This window comes from Protopterus annectens, chromosome 8.part0, assembly GCF_019279795.1.
Source record: "Protopterus annectens isolate FY-2018-M chromosome 8.part0, PAN1.0, whole genome shotgun sequence".
NCBI classification, from domain to species: Eukaryota; Metazoa; Chordata; order Ceratodontiformes; family Protopteridae; genus Protopterus; species Protopterus annectens.
This window is the reverse complement of record NC_056741.1, coordinates 1,569,548,405-1,569,563,019: the sequence shown is the minus strand read 5'-3', so window position 1 is coordinate 1,569,563,019 and position 14,615 is coordinate 1,569,548,405. Positions and strand designations below refer to the sequence as shown.

Below are 14,615 nucleotides of genomic sequence, written 5' to 3'. Positions count from 1 at the left end.
ATATATATATATATATATATATATATATATATATATATATATATATATATATATATATATATATATATATATATATATATAGATACATATGGGTCTATTTCAAATGAATGAAAGACCACTTACCCAAAAACGAATTTACTGAAACAGCAAAACCAAAATGTTACATTACCAAACGTCCACATTACCGACTGATGTTACAAGGTAAGTATGTGTTTAGCCAATAAACAACGAAAACACACACCATAGCATGTCAAACCCACCCAGGTGGGAGGCTAGACCCCCCACACCCCCCTTACTAAAATATACCAACTTCAGGATCACACAGCAGTGGGGAAAAGGGCAAATATACCCTGTTGGCAAAGCACATACGTACCCTGTAAACAGCTTCAGTAATATGGTTGTTCTGTAATGAAACATTTTGGTATTGTCATCTCGATAAACTTGTCTTCGGGTAAGTGGACTTGTAGTAGGCTCATATATATATATATATATATATATATATATATATATATATATATATATATATATATATATATATAATACAAAAAAGGGAAAAGGGAGGGTCTGCTACTACAGCAAATGTATTAGAGCATCTACTGTTATGCTAAGTTTACTTTCACAACTGTACTATATTCAACATTAGATCAGTGTTGCACTAGCCTAAGCTATTTGGGTAAGTTTCCATAATTTGAAAACCAAAGTGGAGGGGAGGTTAAGGGGTTAAGATTCCAGGAATCCCTAAAGAATGGATCAAGCACAGCCTGTTCTGAAACAAGAAAAAAGAATCCAATTTATAGTGCTTTGCAAAAGTATGTATGAAGGACCAAGTGGAAATACTACTAGAGTTGCTCCCTTTCCAGAAAGCCACAGGAGAAGGATCAGTGACTGGGTCAATAACATGTCCCAATTCCTCATTAGACACATTCCATCTGTGCTTGTAATCAAATCAAAACTATGAAATGATGAATGAGCACTTTTATTCTGATATTGTTGTAAATCCCTGGTAATTCTACCACTTATTATTACCAATCCTCCTGATGCATTTGAGGCCCTAGCTTCTGGCTCTGCTCCAATTGAGGGTGATGTTGAAGTTCCCCTACGTTCTCCTTTTTTACAAAGATCAGAGAGGCTAGCCAGCAGAACCAGCTTCCAAAAGGGGGCTGTGTAGAATCATCAGGGACCTCAGAACCTCAATTTAGATCACACACAGTGTCTTCTACTGTCTTCCAATCATCGCAAACATCCACAGTGACGGGGAGTGGGGACCTAGACACTGTTATTCAGACTAACCACAGGGGTATAATTAACACTTGTCTTGGCTATGAAACTTTCAATTATGATATGACTTTACATACATTTTTTTCTCTTTTTTTCCAGAGGTCTCTCTTTCATTCATTCCTGTTCTATGGATGTGGTAGATACCTTAAGGGAACTAAGATTATTTACTAGAAACTAAATTTTAATATTTTGTTTTGACAATCTTTCACAAGTGCACTGTGTTAAAAATTTTCAAAAAAGAATTACTTTAACCTCCCTTTGCACCCTCTGGTTTCTGCATTCAAAAAAGTATTTGTTAAGTTCCATACCCCAATTTTTCATGATTTAATTGTCAATCTGCATTTTTTAACCGATAATGAAATTTGTTTGGTGGAGAATTTTATGTCTGTCATTTTGGACAACAATTTTATTTATTTTGAGGGGGAAGTATATAGACAAGTTAAGGGTGTTGCCATGGGGGCAGTCTGTGCCCCCATTTTTGCTAACCTTGTGATGAAGTCATGTGAAGACAAGTTCATTTTTTCTAACCACTTTTTATTTCTTACTGCAAACTATATCTGCATTATCTAGATGACATTTCTATCTTATAAGCTAGTACCAAGCAAGAGACTCAGAATGTTATTACTTATATTAATGATTCAACGTCTTTTTTATGTTTCACTTACTCTATTAATAAACAAGCTATTCATTATTTAGATGTTATGATTTTTAAGTTGAATGGAGGTTTTCTTCCACCGTATAAAGGAAATCAGCTTTTAGTAATTCTTATCTTAATTTTAAAAGTGCCCACCCTTGCCATCAAATGTTTAGTCTTGTCAAAGGACAAGCTGTTAGACATTCTTGGATGATTTCTAAAGAATCTATGTTTCTGGAGGAACTAAATATCCTTAAGAATATGTTGCTGAAGAGAGGCTAGCCAGTTAAATTAATTAACGATACCTTTCATTACATTATTGACCACTCACTCAAGGTATTTCCCTGTTTTAGATTAATCCAGTGATGATTTAAATCATTTATTCAAATGTACCAACTCTAAAAACTGTTTCACCACTGCTATGGTTCTGGCATATAGTTACAATTCTAACAAAATGAGAGAGATTATTAATTTAAATTGGAAAATATTTAGAGCCAATGAGAAAGACCACATTTTGTATTTAATATTTGTAATAATTTCAAACATTTTTGAACAGAAAGGAAGGAAGGAATTATGGTCACAATATTTTAAATAAGTAGCACTCATAAATGTGGTACTTGTGGGCAGTGTAATTATATTATTGAAACTGAAAATGTATTTTAGACAACTATACAAACAGTAAGGTGCTCTTTTAGAATGGTAATTGTTTTACTAAGAGTGTGGTGTATTTAGCCAAATGTACAACTTTCCCTGCTTTTTATGTGCACAAACCGAGCAACCTCTCAGAAGGAGCATATATGATGTTAAACAATCTAATGACTGACACTCTTTGGTTTGTCACAACTTTAAGAAATTTGTGTTTCGTATTTCACAGATTGTGGCTTGTGATCCTGGAGGGGCACTTGGGAAAAACTGTTTGGAATATAAGGAATTATTATGACAAATTTTGACTAAATGTCCATAATCCTCCTGAGATAAATGGGACTGTGTCAATAGTTCCTTTGTTAAAAATGAGAGCAGCTAAACTTTGAAAGAATTTATTAACTGTTTTATGTGTGTTTCTTATGTTAGTATGTTTTATGTATTCAATATGATATATATATATATATATATATATATATATATATATATATATATATATATTTATTCATTTATTTATTTTTCACACATGATTATCATTCACTGGGTGGCACAGGGGTGCAGCGATTAGCATTGTCACCTCACAGCAAGAGGTACTGGTTCAATTCGCGGCTGGGGTGCCTTCTGTGTGGAATCTGCATGTCCACCCTGTAATCACGTGCGTTTCCTCCAGGTGCTCCGGTTTCCTCCTACATTCCAAAGACATGCGTCTGGAGCGTTTCTCCCCAGGCCTCCACTGAAAATGGCCTCTATCCCAGTTGGACTTTCCGAGTAAATAAATGTTAAATAAAAATAAATAAAATAAATTCTATCAATTCATTTTATATGCTACTGATATGTTATAGCCCATATGTATTTTTGACTTATTTAATGCTTTAGATTTGATACTTTGTTCAAGGCTGGTTAAGTAATAATCATGATTACATATTTCATTACTCAACTTCCTGTGTATTTACATTTGGAGGTAAAGAAAAACTTCCGGAAGTGTTTCTAAGATCAATTCTGAGAAAGACCAGATATTATAGATGAAAGTACTTAACTGATCCTTGTTGTTATATTATTTGTCAATAAATGATTAGGTTAGTGGTCGTTTTTGTCTACAGAAGGTTCGCTTCCACTTTTGTGGTCATGTTTTTATGCAACTAGATTTACATCTGCATAATTTCTATATATTCCCATAAGCTAGATCCATCATTAAATCCTATTATACAGAAACCACTGAAGAAACAGCATTGCACTATGGTTTGCTGATAATAGAATGAGATGGTTAAGCCTACCTTATCTTCCCTTTCAATACAGTAAATATATTTCACCACAATCCATTCATACCCCCTCAATGTTTTTCTACATGTCCTACCTTCTTGAGTACTTCAACAGATACCTTTTCATTAAGCAGTTTTGCAGTCCTTCCCACTAAGGAGCATTTCCAAATATCCCAGGAATAGTAGCCTCTACTGCTGCCTGCATCCACCTTTACCCTCAATCCTTCTTGTTTATAATGAATCACTAAAATACCTCTGACCTGATTTTGTGCAACCATACTATGCTCATCTTGCCTGTTGTGGTCTTTCTCTTCTGTTTTCTAGATATACCATTTTCCCTCTATCCCACATCTTCTTCTAGTGGCTTACCTCTCAGATCTTTCTAGAAGACTCATATTTATCTCGTTTGACCTCCATTAATACACAAAAGTATACATGGTGTTGCCTGACTATTAAGTAGAAACATATCCTTATTTTTGGAATCTGCCCTCAGAGAAAATGTTCCAGCATTCTGCTTGTTCCTCCTCCCTCACTCTGCTTCTAGGGGATCCATTCCAAGCATGTTTCTGGGATGCCAAAAATATACACTCTCCTCTCTTGCGGGCTTCCCTTCTTGTTACTTAGTGTTAGAGTAAACTGTTATATGTAAGCAGATTGATTATATATATATATATATATATATATATATATATATATATATATATATATATATATATATAGTTTCACTTTACAATCCCGAAATACTGAAATATCGAAATTCAGTATCTTGAGACTGTAAAGCCGAACACTGAAAAACCCGAAACCCCAAAAGCACAAAATTCAAAATCGCAACTGCCCTCATACATACTCCACACACAAACAAGCACACATACACCTTCCTCCCTACACTACAAACCAACAAAACACACACAAACACACATGTGGATAAGCAGGGAGGCAAGCACCCCTGCACCTCCCATGTGGGGGGGTGCCCCCACACCCCTGCTACTTATAAATACTAACTCTGTGGTCACACTACAAACAAAAACCACCACTACACATTCTACACTCCCCTTGCACAAACACACATCCCATACCACCACTCTCAACACTTGCACAGTCACAATCTTACCTACCTACCCTAACCCACACCTCAAAACTCCAAACACATCCACACACACTAAAATCCCTGCCGAAAACCCCTAGTAAAACATCACTTACCTGAATCTCCAGCAACATCCACATACCATACAGCACATCACGAACACAGGGAATCCCACAGCATGCATGTGCCTCCACAACTGTGGATTCAACATTTCTGCATTTGGCATTTCCGCATTCGGGATTCTGCACTTTTGCGCAAGTGCATTTACGACACTTCAGTCTCAAGCTACTGAAATTCGATATTTCAGTAGTTCAAGATTCTGAAGTGAAATTATATATATATATATATATATATATATATATATATATATATATATAAAATGTAAAGTGTGAAGTGTTAGTATAATGCATGTTGGGCATAGTGATATAGATTCTTGCATCCATACACTTTTCTTCATGGGCATCATAGTACTGCTGCAAGGGTTCCAGAATGTGGACAACATAGGCTTACCTTTCCAGACTGTTTACACTGCTCTACACTTTTCTTCATGGGCAGCATAGTGCTGCTGCGAGAGTTCCAGAATCTGGACACTGCTCTATAAATTAGTGAAGAGACTGACAGAAGAAAAGAGTAGAGATTTTCTGACGAAACTTCATCGGCAGAAGCAGGAGATGGAAGGCAGGTTGCCACTTGGGCATTTGGGCAAGGGCATCGGCCCAACAGTTGTCTTACAATAAGAGACTCTAAAGCATTTTTGTTGTAAAACATAATTAAGTCTTGACAGAGAGCATTTTAAAGTAAGTCAGTTAATACTTATTTGTAGCTTAATATTGACTTGAACTTAGACGGTGTAAGTCTCTTTCTGTTCTGCTGCTCGCTGCTTTAACAATGGTGAGCCAGACCAGTTTCAAAATACTTACTTGCAAAGTTTCAAAGTCTACAGTAAATCTTTAAAATACTTGTACATTTTAAACATTGATGCCCAACATCCAGTTCGACATATTGTTCAAAGTAGTGCCGGTTCATAGTTTTTCCAGACGAAAAGGGTGAAAGAGACTTTGTTTGAAGCAACTAATCATCAACATCACTGAATTATCTGACGAACAAAGACTTTTGTTAGGATTTGTCAGTCTTCAGCTTGATCACCTAGTGAGTGTTAACAGCTCGCAGTGAGCTTTTTTCTGTCACGAATGGATGCCGTTAGAGACTTAAGTGTAAAGTGCCCACATGTAGTCATTATAGATGTTAAGTTATAAAGATGTATAGGATTTTGTAATGAAATGGTATGATATAAATTGAGTAAAATGCAGATTTTTTTAAACACAGTAAAGTTGACTTTGCGTGTCTTGTACATAGGTTTTGACCAGAATGTACAAAAATCAAAATTGCTGCCTACATGTGTAAAGTGTAACAGTACCACTATGTAGTACTGTCAGGAATGTGTTGCTATACTTAAGATTATCTGTCAGAAATGTCAGGGTAACATGCAGTTACCAAAAACACAACTAGATGCTGCAGTTTTAGTGATACCAGTAATTAAACCACTGAGAGATTTTCAGGAATATAACACACAATATAATTATTTTCAGGCTCCAATTCTAACTCCTTTATTTGAACAGTATTGTTGGAATGGTCAGAGGCAGCTAAAGCTGAAGGGAAAACAAGTGATACAGTAGTAAAGTTAAATAAGCTAACACAAAGCTTTAAGGAAAAATTGCAGACATACGATGCAGAGCTCAGGCAGGACACTGAGGCTACACGTTTTCTTCTAACTACTTTACAAACTGCATTAAAATCTTTGCAGGAAAGAATACAGGAAGGGGAGGATGAAATCACTGCCATAAAAGCAGAGTTAAAAATGACAGAGGATGACATTAGGATGGAGAGAAGGTTTAGAGTATGGGCAGTTAGGGATAAAGAGAACTGCAATAGAGTTAATGCAAAGTTACTGCAACAAATGCAGGAATTCCAGGTACAACTTAGAAGTACACCTCACATTAAATCAGAAGACATACATTTAGTAAATACATTGACTGATTTATATCAACAGACAAGGTTACTACAGGTAATCTCACAGTGGAATGACAAAAAGGGACATTTTCTACAACATGGTGGCTTTTGAAGAATGGGTTACACATATGGGTGGTACAGACTGGTCAGAGCATTTGGAAAAATGTTTCCGGGTTTTCATCCCTACATGTTTTGCTAAATATATACAGACAAAACGGTTTGATGTATCTACACCTATTCAGAGAATGAGATGAGTTTTACTGGCATATATACAGAGACAACCATTAACAACCAAGTTACTGGATAATTTTATTATAACTATATCGGATAGACTGATGGGGCAAGCAGAACATTTTAAAATGGCTTATCAGATAGAGCATGACAAACTGGATCAGGAGATGGAAGATGAAGCAGTCCAAAAGCACTAATTCGCCATTTTCTAGAATGGGTTAAGGGAGTACCAGGTAATATTAAGTATATTCATGAGGAAGGCTCCAAATCACTGGAAGCAGTGGTGGCTAGATTGATGAAGGACAGAAAATGGATGGCAAGCAGTATGCAGTGCAAAACATTTTTTTGTATTAAGCAAGATGAGGAAGAGCGGAGTGAGGTATATGTAGTGGGGTGAGAAAGAGGAATAAGGTGGAATGATGCCCAAAAAGGAGAAAGAACAGCATCTGACCCTTCTCAGGTAGGAAGGGATGGCCTAGGCAGATGAAGTAGTTTGCTTTTTTCCGTAAGAAGATAGGACATGTAAAACAGGATTGCCAACATTATAAAAAAATAGAAGAGTAAGCAAATAGAAAAGGGGGTATATCCAACAGTACAGTATACAGAGGAGAATCAGAATCATTACTATAATCCCAACAGGAAAAGTTATAGAAAATCACAAAGAGATAGCAGAGGGAATGTATCCGCAGCAGACTATGTGGTAAGGGATCCTCTATATAACCTGGAAAGCAAAAAGGCAGAAAATATTTCAAGAGAAATAAATAGAATTGTATATGTTGCCAGTAATGATGAGGCACAAGGGCACATTTGATGTCAGACTCAGAATAGGGCTGTGTCCCACTACCTACATCACCTGGTTAGTCTCTTTTACTCTGGGTGGTGATAGGAGACCACTGGTCACCCTATGGGTAGAGGGGATACTGTGACAAAATGCTCTGGTAGATACAGGAGCATCAGTCTCAGTAAAAAATAGAAGACTGAAAATAAATCATCAAAATAAAACAGTTATTTTGGGATTCAATGGAAACTCTATAGTAGCTGTCAGTAGTCAACCAACTGAAATTAGATTTGAAGAGGATGGAGAACCACTCAAGGCAACCTTTTTGTTGCATCCTAGCTATGGTACAACTATTTTAGGAATGGATATATTATCAAATCTGGGAATAGTGGAAGATTTCTATGGAGAACAGTGAAGAGACCAGAGGAGATTGAATATGCACATTGTATAGTTATAGAAGTAGATCAAATAGACAAAAAGGAAAGAATTGAGATGGAAATGTCAGATGATTAAAACAAAAAATGGGGAAAGTTGGAAAACACTTTTCAGGATTTACGTGCAAAATCCAAAACAAATTGTGGTAAGCTAAAGGATGCCACAGTGCTGGGTAGTCCAAATGATTTTATTCTGCCTTTCCAAAAACAGTATCCAATTCCAATACAGGCTCAAAATGACATGAGGAAGGACATTCAAGGGTGACCAGTTAAGAATTATTAAAAAGGGACATAGTCCAACAAATTCTCCTGTATGGCCAATGTTAAAGGAGGATGGCAGCTACACACTTGTCCTGGATCTTAGGAAGTTAAATGATTGCACAATTACAAGGGTTCATTGGAAACCTGGGGTTCCAGAAGTGTTAGCAAGAATTAAAACATCCAAAACGAACCCAAAAGCCAGTAAACCAATACTCTCAAAATGCAGGAAATGCAGAGCAAGGCAGCACAGAAACTCGTCTCCTTCAATAAAACGGAAACTTTATTTTTTAAAAACAAATAAGCGCTTTCATCTCAAATTTGCTTTAAAAGAGACTTCATCAGAAACAATAAGTTACCAGCACAACTACATTTTAAATACAAGTGAACAGTGACTTCATTTCCTTCTGCTAGTCAGGAACTGAAATATTAAAGTGGCAGCACATCGAAACACTCATAGCATATGTCAATAATTAAATAGTTATACAGAGGGACCCTAATAGTACACAGAACAAATAATTAAACCTTCTCATACTAAATATTAATACTATCCAAATTTTAAATAAGTTAGAATAAAAATTAATAAATAACAGTCCTATATAGCATAAAAGAACTATCAAGGCATACAATGAATTCCTAGAGTGAATCCATAGAATAAATAACTGTATATAAAACCTTAACATGTAACTTTATAAGTATATAATAAATATATATTTAAAATTAATTTTATAACATATGTATGTAAAATATATGCAAAATTAATCTACTAGCGTCTATCAAGTGCCTTTATTTTTAATAAACTACTAATAGACACATTATCATTCAAGCCTGCCCAGTATAATGAATTCAGACGAAGCTGCCAGGAAAGTTCCAGCTTCTCTAATAAATATGGCCAGGCCATCCCACGTTCAATTAGTTTTATAGTATCCAACACAATAAATTTAAAACAATGCTTATGATATGACATAATGTGTTTAGCTAGGGCATTACATCCATATCTGTCTCGAATGTTCCTCAAGTGTTCCCCAATTCTACTCTTCAATTTGCACTCTGTTTTGCCCACATAAAAACAAGGGCAGTTCGAGCAGAGTGCACAGTATACCACTCATTCTGCTGTACAGCAACATTTTTCTTTGAACCTAATATTCACCCCATTAATTTCTAAATTATTAGTTTCTAGAATGTTCCTACAGAATTTACACATCCCACATTTATGCATGTGGCCCTTGTATTGTTTATTATTCTTATGTTCAAATAAATTCTTCAAAGAATGTCCCTTCCTATATACGCAGATGGGTGCATGTCCTAAGATTCTCTCATGTCGCTGTCATTATTAATTAAATTCCAATTTATTTAATATTATTTCCAATATAATGAATTCATTATACTGGCCAGGCTTGAATGCTAATGTGTCTATTAGTAGTTTATTAAAAATAAAGGCACTTGATAGATGCTACTAAATTAATTTTGCATATATTTTACATACATATTTTATAAAATTAATTTTAAATATATATTTATTATATACTTATAAAGTTACATGTTAAGGTTTTATATACAGTTATTTATTCTATGGATTCACTCTAGGAATTCATTGTATGCCTTGATAGTTCTTTTATGCTATATAGGACTGTTATTTATTAATTTTTATTCTAACTTATTTAAAATTTGGATAGTATTAATATTTAGTATGAGAAGGTTTAATTATTTGTTCTGTGTACTATTAGGGTCCCTCTGTATAACTATTTAATTATTGACATATGCTATGAGTGTTTTGATGTGCTGCCACTTTAATATTTCAGTTCCTGACTAGCAGGAGGAAATGAAGTCACTATTCACTTGTATTTAAAATGTAGTTGTGCTGGTAACTTATTGTTTCTGATGAAGTCTCTTTTAAAGCAAATTTGAAATGAAAGCGCTTATTTGTTTTAAAAAATAAGGTTTCTGTTTTATTGAAGGAGAAGAGTTTATGTGCTGCCTTGCTCTGCATTTCCTGCATTTTGGGAGTATCAGCAAGAATTAAACCCACTAATAAGTGTTTTTCAGTTATTGATTTAACAATTTTTTTTTTGCTGTTCCACTGTAAGAAAAGGAGAGGCAAAAGTTTGCACTGACCTTTGAAAATCAATAGTATGTGACGACATGGCTACCTCAAGGGTTTCAAAATAGCCAGCGATTTTTCATCAATTCCTGGGAAAGGTGTTGCAAAAACTAAAGCTGCCAGATAATGTAATTCATTACATTGACGCAATTTTGATACAGTTGGAAACAGGGAGCATTACAGGCATTTAAAGAAATTGCTATGGATGCTACAAGAAGCAGGTATCAAAGTAAATAAGTCAAAAATACAGCTCATGAGGCAAGAAGTTGACATTTTTGGGAACTATAATAACACCTATAGGCAGGATGTCTTTTAAAGAGAGGGTAAAAGGAATATTAGGCTTACCAATGCCTTTGATAGTGGCAGGATTTATACAAATTTATAGGACTGATGAATTGCAGCACAGAATTTATTGAGGATTATGCAGCAGTGGCAGCACCATTGTACAGGACTTTAACAGAACAAAAAACATCCGTAATGTTGCAAGGGGGTCCATAGCGGAAGAGGCTTTCAAATTGTTGAAGCAAAAGTTAGCACAGGCTACAGAGTTGATAGCTCCAAATAGCAAGGTTACTTTGTTTCTTGCAAGTAGCAATAGGTCCTGAAAGCATATCTGTAGTTTTACTATAGGTGTGGCCATTAGGGAAGTCTTTGGGAATGGAGCAGAAATTAAGACCAGTTACATTTTGTATTAGGAAACTTACATCAGTGGAAAGGGGATATTGTCCCTACATACAGCAACTGCTGGCAATTTACTGGGGTATTAAGCAAACTGAATATTTGACAATGTTTTCAAGTGTGATAGCTCAACCCCCACTTCAGTCAGTTAAAACTGTACTGTATAAGACAGAAATGGAAAAAATAAAGGAAGGGGTGAGTCAAATGGTATTTTCAAAATGGCTAACCACACTCAATATGAAAGATTCACATTGAAGTGGCAGACAAATATTTTCTGTCAAAGCTAGTAAATTATGTAGGAAAAGAACACAATTGCATGGAAAGTATTACATACCAGAAAGGTCTCCTCTAAGGCCTGAGTTTGATTCCAGAATACACACTGTCTATGTAGAAGGGGTGAGATTCTATAAAAATGGAAAACATCATATAGGTTTCACAGTTACAGAACCAAAGAAGGGGCATGGAGAAGTACTCATTAAATTATCAAGTCACATGTTGGCTCAAAGAGCTGAGTTAGAAGCTGTAAAATCTGTACTGCAGCACTATAAGCCAGTTAATATTGATAGTGAAAGTGCATATGTGGTAAACTCGTTAAGCTTACACGTGGCCATATGGGCTAGAAGAGGATTTGTTGATAGTGCAGGAAAACCTTTTAAAGCACGCTTAAGTTTTTAACATATATGGGACATCATACAAAAACATAATCTGCAGGGGCAGTTCAGCATTTTATAAGTAAAAGTGCATCAAAAACAAAACAATGTGGATGTGCAGGGTAATGCTTTCACAGATGCAAAAGCCAAACAAGCAGCAGAAACGGATTACCCACTTTATCAGGAGGAGACAGAGGGCAAGCTACAGGTCTCAGAGGTAGCAATAAATGAAAGGGTAGCAGAATATGATGCACTACAGGTAGATTTGAGTGAGGTACAAAAAGGAAATGGAATTCAAGAGGAATTAAAACAGTGCAAGCTGACTGGTACAGTAACAAGGCAATATTATGTATACCCAACCTTAAAGGGAGCAGAGTTACCTTATGTCCCTTATGCTTTGGCAAAACAGCTTGTAAGGTTCAATCACCAACTATCGGGGCACATAGGAAAAGAAAAGCCATGGAAGGTGGTAAAGGAAAAACACCGGCACCCAAAGCTAGAAAAAGTTGTGCCAAACAAATTCCACAACAAGAAAACCACAGATACATAGAGTTCAGCAGCAGACGGCCCATAGTATGCCATTAAAATTGATTATGCAGGACCATTGCCGGCAGCCATGGGGGGTTACAGATATCTATTAGTTGTAGTAGATGTATTTTTCAAAATGGGTGGAAGCTATTCCATCCAAGACTACAATAGCTAAAGCTACAGCAGAAGTGCTTTGGGAAAACAATTTTGTACACTGGAGTTGGCCAAGAGTTACAAAGTCAGACAACAAAAGGAGCTATGTGATCTTCTAATAGTTTGTTAATAAAACATTAAAGGAGCTATGTGATCTTCTAACAGTTTGTTAGTAAAACATTAAAGGATAAACAAGGGCATAGGTAACCTCCAAACTCTAGACCCCCACTCAATTTGGGTTTGTAAAGGTAGGTCATGTCTACTAAACCTGATTGACTTCTTTGAAGCAGTCACCAGAGCTGTGGACGAGGGTAAGGTGGTGCACACAGTCTATCTTGACCTCGCCAAGGCTTTTGACACCATCCTGCACTCTGGAATTATTAATAAACGCACTAGACTGGGCATAAATCCCTATGTCACAAGATGGGTAGCCAACTGGCACACTGACAGAACCCACACAGTGAAAGTAGCCGACTCCAAATCCAACTTCAGACCAGTGACAAGTGGAGTACCACAGGGCTCAGTCCTGGGTTCTCTCCTGTTTGACATCTACTTCTAATACAGCAGGTCTTTGGCTAATGAAGTTCGCAGATGACTGCAAACTAGGTGCCATAATAGAATTGCCTAATGATGTGGACATTCTACAAAGGGGCCTCACTGAGACTGATGCTTGGTGTCAAAGTCATGGCCTCAAGCTCAATGCCAAGAAGTGCATTGTCATCCCCTTTGGGAAAAACACCATTCCCATAAATTACCACATAGGCAGCAGCCTACTAAACACCAAAAGTGTGATAAGAAACCTTGGGACACAGGTGGACAGTAGTCTCTCCTTTGATAATCACATTGCCACAGTAGTCAGGAAATCCTTCTACGTGGCACACCTCATCACAAAGGGGTTCACCTCCAGAAAAAAAGAGGTCATTGTTCGTCTCTACTCATCCCTCATCAGGCCCGTTATAGAATACAACACCCCCTTTGGCATGTACCTCTCAAGACATCTACAACAACTAGAAAGGCCATAGCAATACCTCACTAAGAGGATTACCAGCCTCAAACAGATCTACTCCATTGCTTATCGCCTACTCAGAGGCGACCTCTGCCTAACATAGAAAGCCATGTCAAACCCAGATCTGTTGGACATGCTACACTTAAAGAAACCCCAATCCCTCTGAGCCACACACTCCAGGGACCTAAACCTTGCCACCACAATAAACAGATCATGCTGGAGGGATACATTCCTGTCCCTGAGACTTCCCATGCTCTGGAACAGACTAACCATTCATGTCAAGCAAAGCTCCTCATTAGCTCTCTTTAAGAAAAATCTCAACAATTGGATGGGAAAGAGGAAATTCACCCCAGGGATCACTTCTGTGGCTCTGCTAAGCAGGGGCGCAGGAAAATAACTTTCTTTGATGGCGAAAGCCAGGGAACTTTTTTGGCTAGGCTTATATAGGCCCCAGGGCCGATACCCTAATATCTACCTATGAACCTATGAACCTAAGGAGCTATGTGATCTTCTAACAGTTTGTTAATAAAACATTAAAGGAGCTATGTGATCTAACAGTTTGTTAATAAAACATTAAAGGAGCTATATGATCTTCTAACAGTTTGTTAATAAAACATTAATGTGATCTTTTAGGCATTTAGCAAAGGTTTCATGTTCTCTATCATCCACAATCCAATGGGATGGTGAAAAGAATGAATCACACAATTAAGGAGAGACTAAGGAAAATGCACAGGGAAAAGGGAAATAACTGGGTTTCTCATTTACCAGTTATTTTGATGCACAATATGGGTGCTCATACTCCAAATAGTAAGACGGGAATTTCATCACTCGAGGTAAAGACAGGGAGACAAATGCCTCTAAAGACCATGCAGACATCGTTTGAGTCACTCT

General features: G+C 36.6%; 1 protein-coding gene across 1 annotated transcript in view; it reads left to right on the top strand.

Moving 5' to 3' along the window:
• Window positions 1–14,615, top strand: part of ATP12A (ATPase H+/K+ transporting non-gastric alpha2 subunit) — a 534,499-nt gene that overhangs the window by 186,904 nt on the left and 332,980 nt on the right. The window lies entirely within an intron of this gene.